Below are 22,376 nucleotides of genomic sequence, written 5' to 3'. Positions count from 1 at the left end.
TAACTAGTCAATTAAGCTCCAATCTTACAACTAGAAACCTTTAACTCCTTTCATTGTTCAACCCGTAACTTCGTTGCCGAACCCGATCTTTTGGGCACTTAAATCGAACTTGTTGCTTATCTCCATTGTTATAGCTCAATACTACACCATCAAAGCTTCAACTCATACCGTCAATTATCATCATCATTATTGCTACACACATTTCCTCTTCCGAAATTTGTTAAATCCATCAAAATACTACTAGTATATATATTCTGCTATTATCTTACAAAAGGGGGAGTGGAACAAGATACAGTATATGGGTTGGAGTATTATATATGTGGTGGTGGATTGTCATATTTTGTAAACATTTAATTTGATGATTTCATAAGTTTGGTTAATGGTGTTTTGTGGGTTTCGTTTCTTTTTTTTATAAAAAAAAATGAAAGAATTTTACCTTTGACTTTTGGTTTTACGAAAGCTAAATGGTCATCTTCAATATTTATCACTCAACTTATTATCAATTAGTGTACTTATGGGGTGATTAGATTATGGGTGGTAATATGTTGATCTTACGCCTAACTTCTCAATTAGTTGCATAATTATCTAACTTAGGCTATTTATTTGTTTAATTGTAGACGAAGGTCGTATAGGTGATTACTCGAGGAACTACTAACCTTTGTCCACGAGTCCTAGAAGTAATTTTCAATGTCCATCATCTTTAGAATCCCGTTAGGAAATTGTTTTGAAATATTGTGTGTCAACTATGTGCTTATGTAATTATATGTGATGAGTGTGATATCGTATGATATTATGGAATCATATTATATATTAGTTTTCTATTTTGTGTACTAGTATATGTACTTTCGAAAAAATTTATTATTTGATATAGTATGATTTTCTTTCAAAAATAAATAAGATCTTGGGTATGGATGATTGATTATATGTGATTGATGGTCTATATGTCATGTAGGATGACTATGGTCTAATAATACTGAAATTGAATTATTGTTACTTGGAATGAAATTGATTTGTGCAATACTTGTGTACCGTGTAATCGGATGATTTAATCTAATAAAATGTACAGTGAAATTTAATTTAAGAAGGGAAATGAAACCCGAAAGGGTGAAGAACAAGTTGCCACTAGTAGTTATGGTTGCTATTAGTTGGTTTAAATTATTGTATATTGATGTTAGTCCTCCTCCTAATCACTGGATATTAATGAGGGGTGTGCACACTAGGGACATTATGTTTATTTCATGGCCATTTGGGGTTACGCGCGACCCTCTGTAAAGTAGGTGGTGACAGGGACTAGTCCCGGCTTACTAGCGTTCTCTTTCCCTTTCTTAAATAAAGTAATAAAATGTTATGTGATTAATTGAACTTGGTTGAGTATTAAAATATTTATGAGACTATATTATGTATAAAATGTTTTGAACTAAAATTATTTATTTTACGGGATGGAGTTGAAATTACTCAGTTTATCTGATTTTTTGAATTTTCTCTCTTTTCTTGTTTCTGATTTATTTTGCAGGTTGGTAAGAGGGTACTCGATTACGTGTGAGGAGACGCTAGAATAATTACGTAGCTAAGAATATTTAGTTTATTTCCGAATTTAGTTATTTCCTTACAACTATTGGTTTCAAAATAATTGCAGTTTTGATGTAATGACTATTTTATTTGCCACCCATTAGACCACTTAGTTTGTTTATATATTATTTCATTTTGCTTTGCATTTATTTTCTATGGAAAATAAGTGTAGCAGTAACACTCCCAGGGTTCGATGGTTCGGTTTGAAGGTTAAAGGTTACTCTTATTGTTTTTAAAAGACTCGAATTTTGGGGGTGTTACATTTTGCATCACGTGTAGGGCATGTGCGAGATTTTTGTGACACTTTTTTTATGACGAAAATCAATTTCGACCTGGAAAAGCGTCGACAAAATGCGCATAGTATATTTTTAGCTGACACTCCTTGCCTTGCGTCGAGGGTCCAGCGTCGATAAAACACTCTTTTTGTAGTAGTGTTCAGGAGACTCTTCTTGGTATGGTATGCTTGCAAGAGAAACAAGGGACTCGGTATGTTTGGACTGCGCCATAATACGTACTCCAGCTATTACAAATGACAGTTTGGACATGATTATTGCTTTATAAGTAACCATGCATCGTCCAGTCTACTTGCTGCATTTAATTTAATTGATTAAACAATATTATAATCCTGTTTCAATTCCCTGTAGCTCTTTTCTTGAACTATAGAATATCTTAGCTTATGAGTTTCCTAAAAGGAAGATGCACCTTGCTGATATGAGTAGTATATCAAATCCTTTTAAAGCAATCATGAGGGGTATTACATACATCCCCACTTGAGAACGGCAACTATCAAAGGTCTTTTCTATTCCCTGTCTATTCACTTGAGAACGGCATTTAATTTAATTGATTAAACAATATTATAATCCTGTTTCAATTCCCTGTATCTCTTTTCTTGAACTATAGAATATCTTAGCTTATGAGTTTCCTAAAAGGAAGATGCACCTTGCTGATATGAGTAGTATATCAAATCCTTTTAAAGCAATCATGAGAGGTATTACATACATCCCCACTTGAGAACGGCAACTATCCAAGGTCAGCACGCAGTCGCAAGTTGCTCTGATACCATTTTGTAATACCCCGACCCCAAACAAATTAGGGAGGGGCCTATTGTCACGAAATGCACATATAAAGGGCCAATATTTGTCCCCACAAACCAACACAAGTCCTTCCAACGCATTTGTCTCCACTCATGCGCACCCCGAGAAAACTTCCCAGGAGGTCACCCATCCCAAGACTACTCCCATCCAAGCACGCTTAACTATGGAGTATCTTAGCTTATGAGCTCCCTAGAAAGAAGATGCACCTTGTTGATATGAGTAGTATATCAAATCCTTTTAAAGCAATCATGAGGAGTATTACATTTCGCCTACGCGGGACGCCAGAGATGACCGGGAAAAAAGAGAGAGAAAGGGATTAGATAAACCCTAAGAGAGAGAGAGAGAGAGTAATTAACATCAATAATCTTAAAATCTAATTATTTTTTTTAAGGTTCTAATTATTTCATTTTCTGAGATATTAAAATAAGAAAATCTAATTTGAAATTGATTTTTAGTATTTTTGAAAATTACAAAAGTGAATTTTTGGAAAATTAAAAATGAAGGAGGTTTTTTTTTTTTTTTTTTTGTGGCCATGAGGGTGACTAAAGCTTGGTTCGTGGAGGCGGATGCACGATCCGCATGTGATGTGTCTATTTTATATAGTATTTTACCCCCGTCCCTTGGTCATAATTAGTAGTGTTTTTGGCTCTTTAGAGCCACTTTTATTACTAATTGGTGTTTTCTAGTGTTTTCGTAGATTTGGTTGACTTTTGCAGGAATTTGCACTTTTGGAGCATTTTCTCGAGATATTAGGAGCAATCACGAGCACTGGAGAAGTACGATCAATTTTTATAGCCCAGGGCCGGTTAAAGCCATCGAACCGGTGATTAAGGGCTCGGTATATGTGATACCGGGGCATTTGGACCGAGTATTCAAGACCCGAAGAGGAAACCCAGATTGGCCCGAAGGATTGGAGCCCAATCGTAGTTCAAATAGTGACCCAAGAGAGCCGCCCGGACAAAAAGGCTGGCGCCCGGCCGGGCGAGAGAAGCAAAGGTCGGTGCCCGGTGACGCGCCCGGCCGGGCGCGAGATTTGTACTGACGAGCAAAAAGGCGCGCCCGATTGACAGGGTAAAGTCGTATCCCCAAATCAAAATTAATTCCTAAATCCTCTAACTAATGTAGATAGGGAAGTAGGGTCGAATCCACGGAGAAACGAGTCTTTCTATTCCTAATTAACTAAAGTAATCTAAATTATAAAGTAACCAATATGTGAATTTGAATGTGAAACTAAACTACGAGGATCAAGAATAAGGAGAAAAAATGATATATAAAAGGATCTAGGGCATAGGTTCACCAATAAATAATATTCCAGGGTAGAATATAATAATCATTCATCAATGCATACATTAATCAGATTATAAAGGGCTTTCGCTACGTATTATAATCACACAATTAATTTACCGGTATTAAATCTCATCTTTCGAATCTCGACTTAACCATTTATAAATTAACCTGCCTGTTGAAACTAGACCTAAACATCAATTCTCATCTGTCGAATCTCGAACCAATATTTTCAAACTCATGCATAAAAGATCAGGCCTAATCTAGTCACATAGCATTAAATCAATCAATAGGAAACTAATCTTGCATTGACAATTAACAACCATAAATTACCCCTTCATATTATTTATGGATCCCCATAAACCCTAGAAATAAAACTACTCACACATAATAGAAACTAAACTAATCAAAGCAATAAAACAAGACATGATCAAAGGAATAAAATAAACAACTGAAATTAAAAGAGAAGAAATTGTTACCAAAAGAAATCTGGATTAATGAAAGTAATTAAGAACAAAGTTGAGAGAGAATTTAAGAGAGAGAAAATCTAAAAGAGAAGGTCATCATAATTTACGTACATAATTCGTACTTAAACATTCCTCAAACAAAAATTAAAACAAAACTAAATCATCTACTAAGAAGAACACGCGCCCGATCGGGCGAAGGTCCGCCCGATCGGGCCCGCCTTTTTACAACGCCCACTGCTAGTATGCCGTGCCCGATCGAGATTACGCTCACCCGATCGGGCGCGCCTCTTCCTTGAGGTTACTTTTGCGCGTAACCGCCCGATCGGGCGTATGCTTGCCCGATCGAGCCCGGCTTCTTCTTCGAGGCTTGGATTTCAATTGGGCTCGATTCCTCGGCCCAATCTAGATTTCCTCATCGGGTCTTGATTAATTGATCCAATAGCCTCGGAATCACATATCGAGCCCTTAATCACCGGCTTACACCGATCCTGGGCTTCAAGAATGGTCGTGTCCTTCTAGCTTCCGTATTCGATCCATGAAAACCCGGGAAAATGCTCCAAAAGCGCAATTTCCTGTAAAACTCAACTAAAACCACGAAAACACTAGAAAACACAAATAAGTAATAAAAGTGGCCCTAAAGAGCTACAAAAACACTACTAATTATGACCACGGGACGGGGGTAAAACACTATATAAATTGGACATATCAAACTCCCCCAAGCCAAACCTTTGCTTGTCCCTAAGCAAAGAGCTCATCAATGAACATATAAAACATGCCTCATCCCAATAAACAAAATCAAGCACAAACGATTCAAGATAAATCTAATGAACATGCTTCAATGTCAATCAATCTCATTGATCTAATCATCCTTTATCCCCAACAATTGTCAAGTAAAGCAAACCACATGAGCATATAGAATTCAAGACTAGTGCTCACGCACTCAACTCTCATTTATGTGGCGAGTAAAATATGTACTCGATCGCTCTCCAAAACCCGTTTATTTGTGAACAATGCCCTCCCATCTCACACTCTCGTGTGTTTAAAATAATGAACGCTCAACCTACTAGTCGACTCAAAATATGTCAAATCATAACTTGCATTGATAAACAACACTTTCACATTCATACAACTCTATGCACAAAGGTCGGAAGGTCTTTAAAGCTTGTAATGTAAGGCTAGGGTAAAGGGTAGGAATCATTTGGAAACAAGTGAGAGAAAAGCTATGCTTAAGGGAGCAAATCCTAATAAAACCTATGATCAAAATAAATAATGATCAACACCTCCTACATAACCAACTCTATCATCAACCAAATATACTCCAATCATAATAAACAATCCCAACACTTACATATCATTCATAAGATATAATAATGAAGAAGTAGAGTGAATAAACAAACTTTATTTCCCATTTTTTTTCTTTTGATCAACCTCCAACTAGAACATTTGAACATTGAACATTTTTTTCTCTTTGTTCCTTTTTTTTCTTTTCTTTTTTTCCCCATATTGGAAATTTTCAACTTTGTAACACAAAAAATCAATATTTTCCAATCATAATATCAAAGAACAATTACTCTTCTTTTATTCCCACATTGTGCAAATAATGTGCACACCACAACTCCCTCACCTCACCAACTAATAGCTCCCCCAAGCCAAGCTTGGGACTAGTAACCAATGGGGCTCATATAGGCTTGTAATGTGGCTAAATAAACAATAAAAGGGCACAAGCAACAACATGGGTAGCAAGAAGGGAACAAATGTATCTAATATCATCTGAAGGCTTCCTAAAAGAACAAATGCCTTCGTCCTCCTCAATGTGCATAATATTGATCTATATAAACATTACTAATAGTTGCAAACCAATACTCAAATTCATTGACATACCAGGAACTAACACACATTCCTAACCAAATCAACTAGTCAAGCACTACATTCACTAGTAGTTGGCAAAATTGACGCATGTTTATGAATCCAAACAATTAAACTTCAAATCATGATCAACAAATTCACAAATCTCATTATCATGTACCAAGAATCAAAACAATATTTCTAAGTATGGGACATAGGGAAGCATGATTTACAATTCATTGGAACGTATTTTGATTTTTTTTGTTTTTCAAATTTTTTTGTATTTTTTTCATAAAGGAAAGCAATAAAAACTACACTAGGAAAGCAATAAATAGAGAAGAGAGAAAGAGAGTTACCATATATACAAGAAATCTCCCCCCAAGCCAAATCAAGCAATGCCCTCATTGACTTGGGAAGGTAGCTAGGAGAAGCTACTCCTCATCATCATCCATCCTCTCGTACCCTCCTCCATAGCTCGAGCCGGCACCACCCTGGCTCGTTCCAGCACCACCATAACCCAAACCACCTGCAAAGTAGTTAGGGTTCACATTTCCCCCCATACCCCCATATCCATGGACTGAAGAGTAGTCCACATAAGTACCAAATGCTCCGGGGGTGGAATACCCTCCTTGGGGTTATTGGAACCAATCGGGAACTAATGCCTCGGGGGGGATAGCCCCTCGGCGTGCATAGTCATCATACATGGGATATAGACCCCTCCCAAGGTTCCTCTCTATATGACCCACCCTACTATCCAAGGTGCTTAACCTAGAATCTAGGTTTTGCATCATGCCCTCAACTCTCCCTTGCCCCATCTCTATACGGTCTAGTTGGCTTCTAAAAGCCGAAAAGTCATAGGGGGCATTGGGGTCGATGTTATAATCGACCGAGGAAGTGGGTATGCCATAGGTGAAGGGTGGAGGTGGTGGGTAGTGTGGTGAATGGTGTGGGGGGATTGGTCTTGAGGTGATTGGTGGGGTTGTGGTGAAGGGTGAGGTGCTTGAACCTCGCCTTGACCGTTAATCTCAAATGTGTAAGAAAGCTTCCCCTTCTCAAATTTGGTCAAGGCGGGGTTGGGTAAGGTAAAGGCTTGGTCTCTCCTACCCGATTGTCGGTGGACTATCCACTAAGTGTCACCTCCCACGGGTTGCACCCAGTTTAGGCTCCCTAAATAAGCTAGGTCCATGAGGTTTGAGCCTACTACTTTCCTATGCCCATCCGGGTTCCAACCTAGGTGTTTGATGGCAATATGGGTCACTAACCCCCCAAAATAAATAGGTGTCCTAGACCTACCCGCTTCGGACGCATTGGCCGCCCTTTGGAAGTGATTGGCAATCCTATGGGGTATGTTTAATTTTTCAGCATTAGGAATTACATAGGATTCCAACAATTCTAATTCATCCCTCCTCACATTTGCCGGTTCATGCCTCCCAAAAATAGTGAGGCCGGCAAATCTTTGCCAAAACTTTGGGACGCGATGTTGAATCCACGTCCCTTTGGCGTGTTGGAGATTAGCCAAACCCTCCCCAGTGAGTCTCTTGTAGACCACGACAATGTGGTCTTGGGAGGGGTCGATAGGTTTATTCGATTTTAATTCAAACAACTTCCCAAATTCTTTAAGAGTTAAACGCACATCGTTGTTCAATAATCGGAATTGCACATGAGTGATTATAGCATTCATTTTAATAACATTAAAACTAGAGATAAATTCTAATGTCAAATAATCATATGTATCATGGCACATTTGGAAGAAACTGATTAGGGGATTTTTCTCCCACCAATCGAAATGCGCCACGTGGGCCAATCAGGTCCTGCCAAGTGTCCCCCAGTTGGACCTCTCAGGGTTTGCCACGTGGCACACGCTTATTCGTCCACCCTGGACCTATTATGTCATGACACGTGGCATACTCCATGCCTAATGGAGAAGCCGGCCACCTAGGCCCAACTTCCGAGGGAAGCCCAATCAGCCCAAGGTTAACCTAAACCTAGATTGGCACGTTTCCCGAGGTTATAAATACCTCCCTTAATCCTCATTAAGGGGGATTACGCACATTTAACACTCTCACCTAAAGAGACCCAATCACTTTAATTTCCGCATTAATTACTCCTTAATCAAGTACTAACTTGACCTTCGGAGGCGGATCTCCAATCATCCGGAGCATCCGTTTGTTTTGCAGGTACATGCGTCTGGTTCCAGTCTCGGAATTGTAACTCTCCCGTAGGACATCAGAAAACCCCGAAACATTTTGGCGCCGTCTGTGGGGAAAGTACTTCTGAGATGGCATCCACGTTTATACCGGCTCCTGAAGAGAGACGTCCCCTGGACGACCCTCTAGTTCAGTCGGACCACGATACTGAGAATGAATTTGAAGTTGAAGCTCACACAGCTTCAGACGGGACCCTAAGGGCCCGACGTACCCGTCATACCGAAAGGAGGGAACGGGAACATCTTCAAACTGGAAGTGAGCCAGCAGGCGCACCGCCTATTCGGCAGCAGCCGACTGATGGGTCTGCTCCCATCACAAGGAATGAACTCATGACCTTCATGAGGGACTTCAAGGGAGAAATTCAAGAGTTGATCAACAAGAAGCCGCCTGCTCTGGACAAGGAGCAGTCGGCTAAGAAACCCGCCACTTCACGGAAGAGGAAGCCAGTTCAAGGGCGAGAGGCGACCCCTCATCCTAAATCTAGGAAGTGGGAGCCGCCTGCCCTTGATTTCACAAAATACCGTTTTCCTACTCCAGGAAAGAGGAAACCTGTTCGTCATATTTAGGCGGACGAGTCAAGGAAAACATACACAGATGCTCGGCTACTGCTAGAGCAGAAGAAGAGTGACCGATTGTCAGAATCGGCCTCAACTACAAACTTCCAAGATAGTCTGCGCAATACCTCGATGAGGCATACTCAGTCGTATCATGAGAGTCAGTCAGGCGGCACCTCCCGTCAGTCCGGCTTTCATAGCGACTACCTCCGTTTGTACCGCAACAACAATATTTTTTGCAGCCACCTCCGTTTGGTGGGCATGCAACAAAAAATGTCCAACCTATGGACTGGCAGCTGACAAGGGTTAAATCGGTCGCTACAATCTAACTCTCAATCAAACAATACTTATACGAACACCCTATAACCAAGTACAATGGCAAATAAAGGTTCGGTCCACGAGGAACGAGAGTAATTGCAAATCAATCTTAAACCTAAGCTAGTTCGAAATCAATGGAAAATGGTGTTCTAAAATAATACTAATAAGATGGAATAAATCAATAAACTAAGACACTAGGGAGAACGGGAATCCGCCTAACCATTGGTAACTAAGCAACAAGGAATCACAGAGACAACGGGATATGAAAAGACTATAAGTCTGATCAATATCATGTGATAGGAAGACAACGGGCAATACTAAGCTTGGATTTCTCATGCACTTAACATTACTCGATACATAATCAAACCACAATCAATAATGAAATACTCAATTCACAATCTCTTGTTCAAATCAAGAATATCATGCAATCAAATTCAAGATTCTAGGTTAGCTACTCCTATTATAATGAATTAACATGCAATCGCATATAATCAATTTAATCACAATCCGTTTATCAAAATCAATCCTCAATTACATAGATTACCTAGGCCGGGTTTCATCCCAAAACCCTAGCTAGGAGACTACTCACACATATTCATAATCAAAGCAATAATGAATTCCAAAAGCATAATAGATATAAACATGAATTCTGATTAAGGAATAATAAAGCTTGATTAATAAACAAGAATGAATAATACCAATTGTATTGATGCGAATCAATGGAAAAGTTCAGAACTTTGATATCCGTCGTCAATGAATAATACAAAGAATCTTCACAAATCTTGCTTCAAATCAATCCAAGAAAACTAAAAACGCTAGAATAATCTCTAAGAAAACTAATGAATCTCTAATACTAAGAACGTTCTCCAATAACTCTCTACAAAGGCTCTCAAAACTATCTCTAAAACTGTCTCTTAACCCTTACAATCGGGCTATATATATATGTTTTAAATCGGAAAGTAAATCGCAGGCTGCCCTTCGTGAATCGGCACGGCCATGCTGGAAGTGGCACGGCCGTGCAAGCATGGCAGTAGCTGATCCGCAATATCTTCAATTATGGCACGGCCGTGCTGAATTTGGCACGGCCGTGCTAATGCCTGGCACGGCCGTGCTGAATCTGGCACGGCCGTGCTAATGCCTGGCACGGCCGTGCTGAATCTGGCACGGCCGTGATGAAAATTGGCTTGGCACGGCCGTGCTAATGCCTGGCACGGCCGTGCTGAATCTGGCACGGCCGTGCAGCATAGGCAGGAAGGTTGCACTCACTTTGGTCTTCTTAAAACAGTCACAACTTCTTATCCAGAGCTCCGTTTGAGGCGTGCAATATATCGTTTGAAAGCTCTTCAAGTCTACTTTCCAATGCAATTAGAATCACTCCATTATCATTTGTATACAGAAAGTTGTGAGCAAAATAGTGAACAGGTGTCATATTTGTGAACTGTTCTGCCTTGCCTGCTACTTAACTTGCCTTTCAAGGCCTTGAGAACCGCAGCAAAGCCTTAGCTTGGTGGACTAGGATCGATAATAGCCTGATTACGCACCAATGGTTCGGGACTCGACATGACTTGGTCAACTATACCTGTTAACACACCAAAAACAGACCGAAACCCGTGAAGCACGTAATATGAAGGAAACGAGTGTAACAAGGCAATAAACGACCAAAACGGGCCTAAATACATCCAAAATCACCCATTTATATGCCTTAAAGCGCGCCCTAATGTGCGCTTGTCAAAATCCCCCAAGCTACACTTTTGCTAGTCCTCGAGCAAAACTAAGGGATACACACACACACATGATCAAATAAACTATTGCCATTACATATAAATCCAATTTAGCACGGAATGAAGTCAATGGATCCTACTTAGAACAACCATGCACGGAATGAAAACTCACTCAAACAAGCAACGAGACACACAATCCAAGGTATCGTTGATCAAAATGCAAACAAAACCTAAACCAAGCATAGAGAACAAAGAAGTCATGCTTCCCTCTAAACCCAACCAAACCGGCCACGTCCTCCCCTTTTGCTTCAAATCACCACCCTAATTGGCCCCTCGTGATTCCTCGAAGGAACCGGAAAAAGTGATATTTTGAGGAAATAACAAAGGTATCCCGACATCTCGATTACGCATAATCTTTCCATAGGGTTGAAAGGTATCTCCCTCCACCGTTTGAGAACCGAACACCTCTAAAGTCTAAGGGTCTTAAAGGGTTGTAATGTATTGGCAATGGGTAAGGTAGGTGAAAACAATTTAAAAAATGGGGTTAATTCCTAAATGAAGCGCAAGAATCACAATTCTCAAAAACAATAGTTCAAAAGATGCAATTCACATTCCACAATAAACATTGATCACACTTTTACACATCCCAAACTCTCTATGTTATACACACTCAAATCACCTTTTTCAAACTTCAAAGCTTTTATTCATATGTCCTCGCCTTTTTCACAATTCGGACGGCTTTTCTCCTTTTTTTTTTATTTTGATTTTCTTTTCTTTTTTTTTCTTCTTTTTTTTCAAAAACAAATTTTCATATTACATCTTTACAATTAAGTTCACTTTCAAACTTGCTCAAACCAACTACCGATCATTATTCTTGGTTTATACACAATAAGCTCAAACAAACCTTGCGAGGTAAACGCTTCACAACTAAGGGTTGGTAAAACATTGGCCATCGGGTTTGTAACATGGGTAACCAAGAATGGAATTAAAGGCTCAACATGGTTAGCAAGTAAGATGATGTAAAAAGAAAATTAATTTGTAACAAAACAAAAGGAACAAGAATAAGAAAAATGAAAAAGGTGCCCTCTTCCTCCCTTAAAAGTGTCAAGTCGGTCTTGGGAGCTACAAGTCAACACAAAGATCGAAACATGCGTAATCAAGGATCCAAATATGTCACTCAAGAAGAATGATGAAGGCTAGAACAATAAAACCTCACGGGATTCAAAAACAAAGCAACTACCAATCAAGGGGATCAAATCCACAAATGGGAAGCGACTCCATCTTACCACAGCCCAAAGGCATAGAGTTTCACATGACAAAAGTGTTCTAACCAACTACCTTCGCCTAGACTCGTCTACATTGATCAACAATAGACTCAAACTGTGTATTCATCACTGGCTTAAGTACAAATAGATATTCCACACACATTCATTCACGTTTCGAATCCAAATATGAGCATTATTCCAAAAGTTTATGCAATTAGACAAGTTTATCACGATCCAAAAATATAGGAAAAGACTATGAGGCAAATCATATAAACTAGACTACACATTCTCATAACAGAAGCTTTTCCTATATTGCACACATATATAAACAACTAAGTAATCTAAACAAGCTAAATGGCTCATAAAGAGGCATGAAAATCACATAATAATCCCAATCGACAAACAAGTGATCAATTGATATCAACATCAATGATCCCAGGTTCTTTAGAACCGATCAAACATCCTTTAACCATTCAACTTCTTCCTAAACTAAACTATCCTAAGCACACAAAAACAAAAAAAAACTAAAGGAAAAAGGGAAAGATTTCACCAGATGCTTCTTGAAAACACACTAAGACAACATGAGATGCGGCGAAGCTCCTAATGCTACCTCCATGAGTCTTCATATCTGCACAGGTTAGATAGGAACAAACCAAAACGAAACAAAAAGAAACTTGTTTTTTTTTTTATAGGAATATGAAGAAAAACAAGGGAAAATCAACAAGGAAACCATTCACCCCCCCAAGTTAGTATAGACATTGTCCTCAATGTCAGGCATCGAGAGACTACCTAGAAGGCAAAAAGGGGAAGAGAAAAGTACCTCATTGACTGGGTCTCGGGTTGCCTCCCGGAAGCGCTTCTTTAACGTCATTAGCTTGACGCAACACATGGATTACAGGTTACCCATAATCAATACTTTCCATTGCAGTGGAGATAAGCTCACCATTCTTATTCTTGACAATAGTCACCACCCCTTTCTTAGGTACTACAAACACAGGGGAAACCCTTCCTTGATGTGTTGGAAGGGGTTTAAGCTTTACCTTTGGTGCTTCATTAGCCTCCTTTGCAATGGCCACATCTAATGCATCTAGAAATTGCTCCTCCATGTCCCTGTTTTCCTTGTTCTCATTCAACTCAAAATCATGATTAGTATAGAATAATTCTTTACGCATATCAGAGACAATGGAATTAACAGTGTCAACCATTGTATCAGAATTAGAACAAGGATATTTCATAGTTTTATTTAAATCAAAATCTAAAACCTCCTTTCCTACTTTCAATGAAATCTTGGCACCCTTTACATCAATAAGGGCACCCGAAGTAGCTAGGAAAGGACGTCCTAGAATTATAGGTATATGAACATCCTCATCCATATCTAGGACCACAAAGTCAACAGGTATGACAAACTTCCCCACCCTTAGGGGAACATCTTCCACCTTACCCTTTGGAAATTTGATCGATCGATCGGCTAATTGAAGGGATATGTTAGTGGGAAGAAGTTCTCCTATATTTAATCGTTGATAAACAGAATATGGCATGAGACTAACACTGGCTCCAAGATCACACAAAGCATTATCAATATTCATTTTGTTTATAGCACAAGGGATTGAAAAGCTACCCGGATCTCCTAACTTAGGAGGCATTTTGTTCATTATTATAGCACTACAGTGTTTAGTGAGGTTAACAGTTTCTACCCCTTCACAGTTTCTTCTACCACTCAATATATCTTGTAAAAACCTAGCATAGTTAGGCATTTTCTTAATAGCATCAGTGAATGGTATCGAAAGGTGGACTTCTCTCAAAGTCTCCAAAAACTTCCCGAATTGGGCATCTAGCTTATGTCTCACATGTTTTTGGGGGTAGGGGAGTCTATGTAATAGGTCGGGTTCATTGGTCTGTGCTCCCACCTGTTCCTTTGGGACCTCAATAATTTTATCTTTTTCTCTGGTCCTCTCATCCTCACTTTCTACAACATTATCAGTGATAGGTGGAGTCACAGGTTGACTCTTTGGTGGTATTACATTATCGCTCCCTATCAAAGTCTTTCCACTCCTAGTGGTGATAGCATTCACAGAATTTTTAGGGTCAATACCTTGAGGTGGTAGTTTTGAAACTCCAACCCCATCTTTTATAGCACTAGCCAACTGAGAAATCTGGGTTTCAAGCATCTTATTATGTGTCATCACTTCACTAAACTTTTTATCAGTGGTGGACATAAAAGTGTTGAACATTTTGGCCTGGGACTCCATCATTTCCTCCAAGCTAGATCTCTGTGGTGGTCCTTGAGCATAATAATTATCATTTGTAGCTCGGGAACCACGCACATTAGATTGTTGGGGATTTTGATTAGAGTACCCCTTATTATTATTCCAGTTTCCCCTGTTATTAATGCCGTTTCCCCCTTGATTGAATTGCCCTTGGGAATTATGATTCATTTGATTACCCTATTGGTATTGGTTTTGATTTCCAAAACCACCATGTTGATTATAGGGTCCTTGGGAATTTTGGTCCCTTTGGCCCCTATTTCCCCACTGGTTTTGATAATCAAAATCATTACCTCCCTGATTATAATTGTTCCCTCTTTGATTAGGTGGCAGATATCTATTATTATCATTCCTAGGTCCGTTATCATAAGACATAGCATTGACCTGTTCATTATTATATCTATTACCATCATTATTATTAGGATCATATGAGGGATCAAAATTACAAGCATTAGTATAATGATCATAAGACCCACAGTTTTCACAGAAAATACATCCTACAAGCATATTAGAAACGAAAGGATTAGGATTCATACCTCTCCCCTTAGATTGGGAGGGAAGATCTTGCAATGGCACGGAATCGAGCTTGGCTTTAATCACTGACATTTCCTTCCCGAGGTTCGTAATTTGTGATGTCAGGTTGCTAATGGCATTGAGGTGGTCCACTGAATAGACCGCTCCTCCACTCTTGTTCACAGCATCTCGCTCGCCGTCTTGCCAATCCATGTGGTGTCGTACCACATCTTCGATAATATCTATGACTTGCTCTTCAGTTTTGTTCATTATTGGGCCACCTGCTCCCGCATCCAAACTGGTCTTCCCTTGAGGACTCAATCCTCCATAGAAAATCTGTAAAACTTGATATGTTGGGATTCCGTGGTGTGGGCACTCTCTTTGGTACTCCTTGTACCTTTCCCATGCTTCATAGATCGACTCCCCACTCCTTTGCCGAAACCCTTGAATCAAGGCTCTAGCATCGGCCGTCTTCTTTTGAGAATAGAATCTTCCCAAAAATGCTGTCGTGACATCATCCCAAGTGTGTAGAGAGTTCGGCTTCACCTCCTTATCTAACCATTCGAGAGCTCTCTTAATAAGTGAAAAGGGGAAAAGCTTCAATCTCACGAACTCTTGATTCACCCCATTAACCTTGATGGTATTGCAGTACTTCTCAAATTCGTTCAAATGAGCCAAAGGGCTCTCATGCTTGGCACCACTAAACTGCCTTCTCTCGATGAGGGTGATCATAGCTGGCCGGATCTCGAAATCATTGGCCTCAGTAGTGGGTGGAGCAATCCCACTTGAAGCTCTATACGCCCCAGGAGTTCCCAACTCCTTAAGGGGTCGTGGTGCTGGCCGATTAGGTTGGCGCGGTATGTCTTCCATTGGAATCTGTTGTGTGTTGTGTTCCTTTCCTTGAGAGTTTGATGACGTCAATCGAGATTTACGATTGCTCTTCAAAGTTCTTTCTATTTCTGAATCGAAGGGTATTAATTCTCTCTGTTTAGACCTGCGCATACACACTAACCAAACCAATTAAATAGCAGGGCTACAAGTGTAGCCAAAAGGGAAAAATCTTTTTGTGCTTTTTTTTTTATGATGAACTAGACTCAAGAAATCAAAAAGCAATTAACAAACACCGCTCCCCGGCAACGGCGCCATTTTGACGAGGGTTAAATCGGTCGCTACAATCTAACTCTCAATCAAACAATACTTATACGAACACCCTATAACCAAGTACAATGGCAAATAAAGGTTCGGTCCACGAGGAACGAGAGTAATTGCAAATCAATCTTAAACCTAAGCTAGTTCGAAATCAATGGAAAATGGTGTTCTAAAATAATACTAATAAGATGGAATAAATCAATAAACTAAGACACTAGGGAGAACGGGAATCCGCCTAACCATTGGTAACTAAGCAACAAGGAATCACAGAGACAAACGGGATATGCAAAGACTATAAGTCTGATCAATATCATGTGATAGGAAGACAACGGGCAATACTAAGCTTGGATTTCTCATGCACTTAACATTACTCGATACATAATCAAACCACATTCAATAATGAAATACTCAATTCACAATCTCTTGTTCAAATCAAGAATATCATGCAATCAAATTCAAGATTCTAGGTTAGCTACTCCTATTATAATGAATTAACATGCAATCGCATATAATCAATTTAATCACAATCCGTTTATCAAAATCAATCCTCAATTACATAGATTACCTAGGCCGGGTTTCATCCCGAAACCCTAGCTAGGAGACTACTCACACATATTCATAATCAAAGCAATAATGAATTCCAAAAGCATAATAGATATAAACATGAATTCTGATTAAGGAATACTAAAGCTTGATTAATAAACAAGAATGAATAATACCAATTGTAATGATGCGAATCAATGGAAAAGTTCAGAACTTTGATATCCGTCGTCAATGAATAATACAAAGAATCTTCACAAATCTTGCTTCAATCAATCCAAGAAAACTAAAAACGCTAGAATAATCTCTAAGAAAACTAATGAATCTCTAATACTAAGAACGTTCTCCAATAACTCTCTACAAAGGCTCTCAAAACTATCTCTAAAACTGTCTCTTAACCCTTATTATCGGGCTATATATATATATATGTTTTAAATCGGAAAGTAAATCGCAGGCTGCCCTTCGTGAATCGGCACGGCCATGCTGGAAGTGGCACGGCCGTGCAAGCATGGCAGTAGCTGATCCGCAATATCTTCAATTATGGCACGGCCGTGCTGAATTTGGCACGGCCGTGCTAATGCCTGGCACGGCCGTGCTAATGCCTGGCACGGCCGTGCTGAATCTGGCACGGCCGTGCTGAAAATTGGCTTGGCACGGCCGTGCTAATGCCTGGCACGGCCGTGCTGAATCTGGCACGGCCGTGCAGCATAGGCAGGAAGGTTGCAGGCACTTTGGTCTTCTTAAAACAGTCACAACTTCTTATCCAGAGCTCCGTTTGAGGCCTGCAATATATCGTTAGAAAGCTCTTCAAGTCTACTTTCCAATGCAATTGAAATCACTCCATTATCATTTGTATACCGAAAGTTGTGAGCAAAATAGTGAACAGGTGTCATATTTGTGAACTGTTCTGCCTTGCCTGCTACTTAACTTGCCTTTCAAGGCCTTGAGAACCGCAGCAAAGCCTTAGCTTGGTGGACTAGGATCGATAATAGCCTGATTACGCACCAATGGTTCGGGACTCGACATAACTTGGTCAACTATACCTGTTAACACACCAAAAACAGACCGAAACCCGTGAAGCACGTAATATGAAGGAAACGAGTGTAACAAGGCAATAAACGACCAAAACGGGCCTAAATACATCCAAAATCACCCATTTATATGCCTTAAAGCGCGCCCTAATGTGCGCTTGTCAGCAGCTACGGTTGCTTAGACTTGGCGAACAGCCGTCGGCCTTCTCCAAGGAAATTACTGAAGCTGCTCAGCCGGCCAAAGTGAAAAATGTATTAGTAGGCGCCTATGACGGCACTACTAACCCAGAAGACCATCTGATGGCATTCACCAACCTGATGTACCTTCAAGGGTTGGATGATCCCACTTGGTGCAAGTGTTTCCCAGCGACTCTCAAAGGAATTGCACAACAATGGTTCGGCAACCTGCCGACTGGTTGTGTAAATAACTTCACGACGCTTGCTTACTTATTCACCTCCAACTTCGCCATGAACATCCCTGCGAAGAAGACGACCCTTGATTTAGGAACGATTCAGCATGGAGAGAAGGAGGGGCTTCGTTCTTACATCAGGCGGTTTAACCTGATGAGAATACAGATTCAAGGGTTACCGGATGAAGTAGCCTATACTGACTTTTTCAGAGGTCTCAAAGACGGGTCGACCTTCAAATTTGATTTGGTCCGAAAGAGGGTGGCGACTCTTCAAGATGCCTTGATTGAAGCGGAAGCCTATATACAGGCGACTGATCTTTGTAGTACGGTAAAACAGTCAGACGGGAGAAGGTCCGACAAAAGAGAAGGACGACAGAAACAGTCGTCAAACAAAGATGAGAAGAGAAAAGAGGTCTGGGCAGCTGATTCCTCCAAACAGCCGGCCCAGAAGAAGAAAAAAGAATTCAAACCATACTCCCCAAAGTATGCGTTTAACAAGGATAGCCAATTTATCCTAAAGGAAATCAAGGGACGGATCTCAATTGAGAAGCCGGTCCCCATGAAGGGTTCTGCAAACAACCGGAACCAAGAAAAATTTTGTGATTATCATGAAGATGTTGGTCATCACACCAATGAATGCATCAGTCTCATGCGGTATCTGGACCGCCTGGCTGAGCAAGGTGATCTTGACACTTATGTCAAGAAATCTACGGGGAACACTTCCTCGAAAAAGCAGTCGGCCAAAAAGAATCAACAGGCCGACAACTCCGATACAGATGATGCAGTCGTCTACACCATTGCAGGCGGATTCTCAGGAGGCGACCCCACTATTAGGGGCAACAAAGACAATATCAGACGCCTAGATGTAAATTCCGTTCACCAAGAACGGCCCTCCAAATATTCATTTCCTGAGATTGTCATCACTGAAGAAGATCTAGGAGGGGTAAGACGGTCGCATGACGACCCTATCGTTATTGAATGTAAAGTGGCCAACCAGAGAGTTGGCCGAATCCTCATAGATACCGGAAGCTCCTCAGATCTCATCAGTAGCAAATGTCTGTCGAAACTAAAATATCAGACTGATTGCATACATCCGGCATCCCACCCTTTAGTAGGGTTTGGAGGAGGAGTCGTCCACCCAGTGGGACGAGTGGATTTACCCATCCGCCTGGGTGAAAAAGGGGAAGGACGACACATGGTAGTTCGGTTCCTGGTAGTAGAAGAACTCTCGGCCTACAACATGATTCTGGGATGACCAACCCTGAATAATTCCAAGGTTGTTATAATCCCATCTCTTATGTTGCTCAAGTTTGAGAGGGATAATAGAACAGTCGGGTCCTTAAGGGGAGATCAGAGGATGGCCCGAGAGTGCTATCTCTCGGATGTCAAGCCCACTGTTATGGCCGCTGGGTCGAGTGGGGGAAAAATAGACCTTGACAATGTCAAGGAGAGTGCGCCTGTTCAAGAAGCAGGCGGCAAGAAGAGAAAGACATCCCAGACGGGGGCCGCAAGAAAAGACAGAAAATAGCAATCATTGGCAGAGGAGCGGTCGGATGAATTCCGCCCTCAGCCGGCTGGTGAGCATACGGACCTGATCTTAGATGACTCGCGTCCTGACAGAACAGTTAAAGTCGGGACGACTGCTTTAAGGGTCCTGGGTGACGACTTTCACAAACTATTGAAAGAATACAAGGACATCTTTGCATTCGAAGTCCATGAAATGCCATGCATCAGTCCTGATCTGGCGGTACATAAACTGGGCGTGGATCCGAAAAAGAAGCCGGTAAGGCAGAAGAAGCGGAACCATGGCGAAGAAAGAAGTCAGGCGGCAGCCGCCGAAGTTAAAAAATTACTTGATGCAGGGTTCATCCGGCAATGTTACTTTCCAGACTGGGTTGCAAATGTGGTGCTTGTTAAAAAGCCGAATGGCACCTGGCGAATGTGTGTAGACTACACAGACTTAAACAAGGCGTGCCCCAAAGACAGTTACCCTCTGCCTAAAATTGATAACCTGGTTGACTCAACAGCCGGCCATGCTTTGATGAGCTTTATGGACGCCTACTCTGGTTTCCATCAAATTCCTTTATGGAAGAAAGATCAGGAGAAGAATGCCTTCGTCACTAATCAAGGGTTATACTGTTACACGGTCATGCCGTTTGGTCTTAAGAATGCCCCGGCCACTTTCCAGCGAATGATAAACACTGTGTTCTTTGATCAGATTGGCAGAAATGTCGAGGCATATATTGATGATATGATTGTCAAGTCTAAACTTCAGAAAGATCATCTGTCGGACCTCCGAGAAACTTTCGCCACACTCAGGCGGCACCATGTCATGCTCAATCCCAAGAAATGTGTCTTTGGAGTTAAGTCTGGGAAATTTCTCGGATTCCTTATCAATCAGAGAGGAATAGAGGCGAACCCTGAGAAGGTGCAGGCGGTCATCGACATGCAATCGCCTCGTACCATCCGAGAGGTTCAGAAGTTAACAGGTTGTCTGGCGGCCTTGGGAAGATTTCTAAGCCGATCAGGCGACCAATGCCTATACTTTTTCCAGGCAATTAAGAAAAAGGCAAGGTTTGAATGGGGGCCGGATGCTGAGGCGGCCTTCCAGAAATTGAAAGTTCACTTGCATTCCTTGCCGAGGCTGGTCAGCCCTTTACCCAAAGAAGTACTTTACATGTACCTGGCCGTCTCTGATCATGCGTTAAGCGCTGTTCTTCTTGCTGAAAGAGACGGCTGTCAGCTCCCGGTCTACTTTGTCAGTCATGTACTGAAAAATGCCGAGTTGAGGTATCCCTTAGTGGAGAAATTTGGTCTTGCACTCTTCATGGCTGTTAAAAAATTGAAGCCCTACTTTTTGGCACATGCAGTCGTCGTGTATACAGATCAACCTATCAAGCGGCCACTGACCACCATGGAGTCGTCAGGCCGAATGATCAAATGGGCCATAGAAATACAGAGTCTCGAAGTTACTTCGCCGTTTACTGGGGCTTCCATTCAAAGCTTATAACACTTTTCCTTCGAGCCTAGAAAAGCAGTGAAGGGGCAAGCCTTTGCTGACTTTATTGTTGAGATGACTCGTCCCCCTGATTCTCGAGATCCAGACTGTTTAGGGTGAAAATACCCTAAGACACGTGGCCCAATAAAGGCTTGACACGTGTCAATCTTTCAACGGTCTGCAAAGGCCCAATCCCTTTGCGACACGTGTCCCTTATACCCTAATTGAGGTACAGTTCTCCCTTACTATAAATAGTAAGGGTAGACCTCATTTATGAAAAACACACATTAATTGCAACCACACAAAAAACAAACAAAGCCCAAACCTACTGAAACGCTCTCGAACCGAGAAGCTTTTATTGTTCTTATTCCACTTCGAAAAGATACTAACTTAATCTTCGGAGGCGGAACTCCCACCCCCATCCGGAGTCTCCGTTACTTGTGCAGGTACAGGCGTAAGAAGGAAGTCTGCTAGGAAATTGTAACTCTCCCGAAGGACATAAAATACCCCCAAACATCTGGCGCCGTCTGTGGGGAGAGTACTTTCTAGATGACATCTGAGCCTATACTACCTGGTAAAGGCAATCTGCCTACTTGGGAGGTTGAGGTCCATTCGGACCAAGATACAGCCGATAACTATGACTTGGAAGCCTACACTGCTGCGGATGGCTCTTTAAGGACCAAGAACACCCGTTCCAAAGATAAGAGAGAACGGGAAGGGAACCAGGCGGCTCCTAGCAAGCCAACTAGGGGGCCGCTTGGGTTAACCTCTACCGCTGGAGACTCCCCAGTCTCCAGAGATGAGCTCATGAATATGATGATGAGCTTCAAAGGAGAGATCAAAGGCCTTCTGGACTATACAGCCGGCCCCCGTAAGGGTCAGGCGGAAGAAAGGCGTCACGGTAAAAAGACAGCCAAAACAGTAAAGGGTAGAGCATCTACCCCGCATCCGAAGTCAAACATGCCGGCTAGGCTCTTTGATTTCTCAAAGATGCACTCCTATAGATGGAGTCAGAAAGCCCGTCCGGCACATTCAGCCGGATGGAGCCAAGAAAGTCTATTCTGACGCCCGGACGCTCATCCAAGATAAAAAGACTCAGCGATCCGAGTCGGCATCAACATCGACCTTTCGAGACAGCTTCAATGCC

Source organism: Chenopodium quinoa, unplaced genomic scaffold (assembly GCF_001683475.1).
Source record: "Chenopodium quinoa cultivar QQ74 unplaced genomic scaffold, ASM168347v1, whole genome shotgun sequence".
In the NCBI taxonomy this organism is placed as follows: Eukaryota; Viridiplantae; Streptophyta; class Magnoliopsida; order Caryophyllales; family Amaranthaceae; genus Chenopodium; species Chenopodium quinoa.
The sequence above is the reverse complement of the archived record's forward strand: the minus strand, read 5'-3'. Positions refer to the sequence as shown.